This window comes from Manacus candei, unplaced genomic scaffold, assembly GCF_025592945.1.
Source record: "Manacus candei isolate 608988 ecotype Guabito, Panama unplaced genomic scaffold, ASM2559294v1 h1tg000062l, whole genome shotgun sequence".
NCBI lineage: Eukaryota > Metazoa > Chordata > Aves > Passeriformes > Pipridae > Manacus > Manacus candei.
This window is the reverse complement of record NW_026138110.1, coordinates 1,386,481-1,392,480: the sequence shown is the minus strand read 5'-3', so window position 1 is coordinate 1,392,480 and position 6,000 is coordinate 1,386,481.

Genomic DNA, 6,000 nt, shown 5'->3' with positions numbered 1-6,000 from the left:
CCTTTCCTTGAAGTGAGTAATTCATTAGGCAATAAAAGTCAAAAGCAATTTTTTTTTTCAGAAGCAATTTACTATTTAGTGTATGAAAGAAAAGCAAAAGGATTACAACTGCTGTTAATTTTTAGAAGACTCTATATTTGAATATTCAATTAATTTTACTGACTATAATGTAATTTCTAAAGAAAACAAAGTATGATTTGGCATCAGTTTTGTAGTGGATGCATAAGCTACACAAGACCTGCACTTCTGAAAATCTCACTTGCTCAGGTTTGGAGCATTCCTGTTTGCTGTGTTTCTTGGAGAACACTGACAGAGTTTAGACAGTTCAGCTCACAACAACTCAGCCCAAATAGGTGACAGTGAGGCACTCGTGCATAATCTCAATTCAGTGCTGTATTGCTATTTAATGAGACATAATTAAAGACAAGATTCTGTAAGGGAGATAAAGTACTGCAATGTGCAGCTTGTCTGCACAGTGAGTTGTAGGAAACAAGCATTTACTTACTTTATTTTCAGTTTTCCAGTCATCATAACACAAATATAGATGAGCTTAAGGTTTTCCTGCAGAAGAAGTAGCCATAGTGTCAAACATTGTGCTTGTGGAAAACAAGACTAAATTGTTAATAAGGACTATTGTAATACAGTTATTATATTGAATAATTGGTAGTATTTTCATTTAAACAGTGTATATTAAGTAGCATTCACCTGTAAAAAGTAAGCTAAATATTATGCAGTGCAAAGAAGCAGAATGAGGTCTTGCCAAGTGGATGAGTTCTGTCTGTCCATGTGAGATATTTAATTCGATTTTCATCTTTTCTGGAAGCAAATCTATTGTAATCCAAATGACCCCACCTGTAGTATTGACAGCATGAGAGCTGCATCCTTCCATCAGTGAGATGCACAAAGAACTATGGAAGTGTTCTCAGAGTCTGTGGGCCACTCTGAACCAGAGACCACCACTGGAAAAGGAGTGAAGCTTTTCTGTTTGCTTGCTTTCAAATTATTTACTATTTGAGGAACGTAGAGACATTCAATGGGAGAGGGAGAGAAATGCTGCTGAGAGAAAAAGCTGCTGTAGGAAATGCACATTATAACATGTGGTTTGGCAAACCCACCGCCTGGACAGGCGGATATCTTGCGGAGCCTCCCTCGCAGCCCTGAGGGAAGCGTGGCTTTTGTTGGTAAACACATGCTCAGAAGTCTGGTGTCAAGTTGTCCATATGGACTGAGGAGTAAGTCTCACAAGACCATATGCAGCTCTTATACTCTTTAGGTAAAGCATGGTAAAGACTGCAGGTGGGATAATGTTCTCCTCCGTGTTCTCTCCCACGGGCAAGGCTCTGGAGGGAAGGGGTTCCCCCTGAACGCAAGCACGGAACTGCACATTGTGCCATCAGAGCAAGAAGGGACTGAGAAATAATGGCAACTGTGCTCTGCTTCAGCAGCCAAATCATACCCAGAATTCACCAATTCACCAATCAAATGTCCCTCAGTTTTCCATGGAAAATGAGTTCTGTGACCTAGACAGAAATAAAGAGAACACTGTGCATGCATTAGCCCAGGGTACAACAGTTCAGGCTGCAATAAATTCTGCACTTAAAGAGAAACTGAATCTGCTGCTGCTCATTAAAGATTCAGACTTGATGCTGGAGCCTGGCATTCATGGAGGCCTTCTTTTTTCCATTTCTTTTTAATATGTAGAAGTGTAAATGGAGGCAGAGCTTTGTGCAGCACTTTCTCAGATTTTATGGAAAAAGAGAGGATGAATAAGCTTATATGGGGCAGATTTATTCCACTGAGAGACACTTGTGTCTTTCTTTTCTGGGCCTACTTCTATATGGTGTCAAAGAATTTTATATAAACTCTGGTAGGTGAAAATTAACACTGTCTTCAAAAGACTACTCAGAAATGTGAGATCTATTTATATTTGCTACTCATATCTGGGTATAGTATAGTATATTAAATGTGAAATATATAGTAAACAATATAATTAAAAAATTAAATGTGAAAATAAAAAAACAAATAGTCCTTTATTTTTTTCCACTTTAGGTCCTAGGGATCTTGGATGAAATGATATCTCTAAAATGAAAATATTTGTGAGTTATTTATCAATAAGTTTTTAAGATATACCTTTTAAATATGCTATAATGTTTATCATATGTGTACTTAGCTCATACTACTATTTCCTAAATACAGTCTGTAACTAGAAATGGAACACTCCTTATGTAGGAAATACTTTTTGGAAGGTATTATTGTGTTTATTTCCAGAAGCAATGAAAATTTCATCACAAAAAGTCCATTTATGTAAACAAGCTCAAAGGACAGGACCTTGCAGGTGGATTAAAATCCTCTCTTTGTGTTTCAGAATTCAAGGGGACAAACTGATGTTTCGTAGGCTAGAAACCCATGCAAATGATTTTCTCCATTGTTGATTCTTGGCTGAGGAATCCTGAAAGGAACGCTCTGACTCATGGTGTTTAATCGGCTTTCGGGTCTATGCTGCTCACCAGCAACAAACATAAAGCTGCAAGAGAAGGGAGCTTGAAAGGGGAAAAGGAAAAAGCATTCCCAAATGTTTCTGAAGCCAGGCCAGTGAAAATCCATCTGGATTATGGATTCATGTGACAGCAGCTCAGTTTTATCCAGGCAGAGCACATGGTGCTTGGTATTCATTAATGATTTTATGACAAATTGGATGTATTTTCATCTGCAGGTAGAAGCACGTCACTGCAGGCTTCATTTCTCAAAAAAAAAAAGCACCTAGTGCAAGAGGATCTGAAATTTAAGCTTGATTTATTTTTCAGGAAGCCTGTGTACATTTCATTTTCAATGCATTCCTATTTGAAGTGCCACCTCAGGAGACAGGCAGCACCTTTGGGAGCTGCGTTTGCCAACATCTGATCTTACACCAGAGAGCTCAGGTTTTCTGTTCATCTTGCATCCCCCAAACACAATATCCTTACTGAATCCTTTAGGAAGGGGCCTGACTGCTTTTAAACTCAGCATATGGTGATCATGGTCAATCAGTAAACTGGTCATGTTGTATCAGGTTAAGGTTGGGATAGTTTTCACATGGAAAGAAATGGCACGTGAGGGCTCATGCTTGTCATGGTGCTACCGTAGGGAAAGAACTACCTTATGGTTGGTTCATTACTCATGATCTTTGGCTCACAAAGTGAGCAAAGGTATGTCCTGGGCAGTGTTGTGAGAGATTTCACAGCTTACAGCAGAAGGCTCTGGAGCCCGTGGTCTCCCAGCACTCCTGAGCATGCCTGAACAGCAGATATTTGCAGGCTAAAGTAGGACACAGAGCTTTAAATTGCATGGAGTTGCACAGAAAATCAAGAACCTCTTGCATACATCAAATAAATGAAATTATTAAAAACTGATACTGTTCCTTTCTGTGTGGGCAGGAAGGCAATAAGAGAGGGGAATCATACCAGGGGAGCTGCCTGCTCTATTGTGTACAAGAGTATTTGATATCTAAGCAAGACTTACCCCAGTGTTTTGACTTGTTTGATGTCTGAGGAGAGGCAGAAGCTGGAGTAGATGCCCAGTTCCATTAGTAGCACAATCTCTGTAGCTTACTCATCCAAAGGCAGCTGAGTCTGCCCCATCTGAGGGAGAAATTCATCTTGGTGTCATGCAAAATAGCACTTCTCTGAGCTGGTTATTTGAAGGTACTGCTCTTACCTTTGTTGCTGGTTAAGCCTAATGTAATGATAGTAGTTACTTCTAGTCAAAGATCAAATATTTATGCATTTTTTGCTTTTTATATAAACCTCACTTACATTGCCTTAACATGACCTAAACCACATCTATGACCAGTCCTTACTGGATTAATTCAGAAGATAGAATTTTCCTTTAAAATTTTCCAGCAGTGAGACACAACCAGGAAAAAATATATTAAGTGAGCTAACACACTCTTTTGTTGTTTCCTCTAGTTTTTGTGTGCTCAGGAGAGTAAATTATTCACCAGCTGGAACTTTGGAATACTCTTGGTAATAAATCTTGTATGACACAGATAGACACATCTCCAAAGTCATAAAAACACAAGACAGGATTATAAACAATTCAATGATCCACCCGATTATTAGGTTTCCAGATAACATTAATTACACAATCCTAAAGTATTGGACTTTGCTGTGGACATAAATGTATGAAAAGGGGACTCCAGTAGCTTTTGCATAACGGTTTTTGGAAGGGAAATTTGTGAAAGATAAACTGTTAGTTAGTAAAATGCACAAGGAAGAGAAAGGTTGAGCTTAATTTTACAACTCTTATTCAAGTGGCAAATCGTTATGCATTTGAATACTGTCACTGAATTCACATGTGAATAAAGATACAGAATGTTAGAATTCTGAACTCCTATCTTTCCACTTAAATACTTATGTGAAGAATTACTTGTTACTTGTTACTTGTTAAAACCAGCTTATAACATACTTATGTATTAGATATACCAAGCACTCTTGAGCAAGCCAGAATCCACGTTTGAAGAGTTATGCAGGTGTGTAATTCATTTTAGTATCTCACAAGTAAAATGACAGAGGCTGTTATTATAATGGGAATAGAACAAGAAAAGAGAGCTCATATCCTAAATGGTTCAAATTATAGATTAAGCAGTTCCTCCAACGTTGCTTGACTGTAGTTGTACTGGTCTAAAGGATGCAGGAAAGATAAAGCTTCTAGATGTTTTTTTCTTTTAATATGAATGGTTTCTACTTTAAGTTTATTCCTCTAATTTATCTAATTTATCCTTTTTTTTTTTTTTTTGGTTTAGCCTAGAATCCTGCCTGACCTGGAATATTGCACAGGGAGTATCAATGGCTATGAGTCACATTTTGGTTTGAGAATAAAAATGAAATGATATGAATTAATTTCTTAGGAGCTTTAAAAGACTCAAAGCTGTAACTTTAAGGGTCCAATGTCTGTCCTTAAAGGGTTCCACCTGCTGCCATTGCCAAGTGGTGCCTCACAAACCCCCCTTCAAGCTTCAACGTTGTTTTCATTGCTTTGGTTTTGTTTCCCAATTACAAACACGATTTGCAAAATGAACAGAAATCCGAAAGAGGTTTAAGGCTTCCAGGCAAACTCCCCAAAGGCATTTGGCAGCACCGTGCCAGGGTGAGGTCAGAGTGAGAAAAGCACTCTAATTTAAAATTCTTCACTGGTCTCATCCAAAAGATAGACAGTGGCTGCTGAAGCTGTGCTTCCAGGATGATATCCTGCAGAAAGCAATTTAGGTTATTAGCACAGAGAGGACAGAAGAGCAATTTTCCAGCCTATACAGTTAATCAATAGGAAGCTCCCACTTCCTCTGGAGGGAAGGGAGAACAGTGCTTAAATGACAATGATTCATAAAAAGGCTTGAAAACATTATAATGGTATGAAAAAGGCATTTGAGAATGGAAAAATTTGAAGAGGAGAGACAGAGGTAATTTATACCAAGGGCTCGGGTGGCCAGGGATAGCGAGGAAGCCATCAAGGCCTGCTGCACAGGCCAAAAATGAAGGCCCAGTTCACAAAGATAATGCACACTGCTGACACAGCAAAACCAAATGCCTAACACAGAGATTTGTTTGCAATCAATGGACATGTGTAAGCCCTAAACTCTTATCCCAATTCCTGTGAAATAGAAAAAGAAAGTACAGTTAAACAGATGACCATTGAACCTTATTGTCACTAGACAAGCACAGTAATGTCTGCCTGCAGGCCACTGTTTAGGAAGCAGTTCATGATGAAATATGGGTTTAGGCTTGGGACCTCTGGTTTGTTATCAAGTACAAAAGAATGGTGCAAGTCACCAAGAGTGTTTATTTTACACTGATTTGTTTATTAAGCTAAATGTAAGTGTGGAATCATTTGCTGTAGTGTTTTTGAGAAGACTTAATAGAAGTGACTTTTAATTGGTGATTCAGAGGCAGTGAGAACTCAGACACTGAATATAACAGACAAGTTGCAAGCGCTTTGTGTCAGAGAGAGCCTTTGCTGTCACACAAC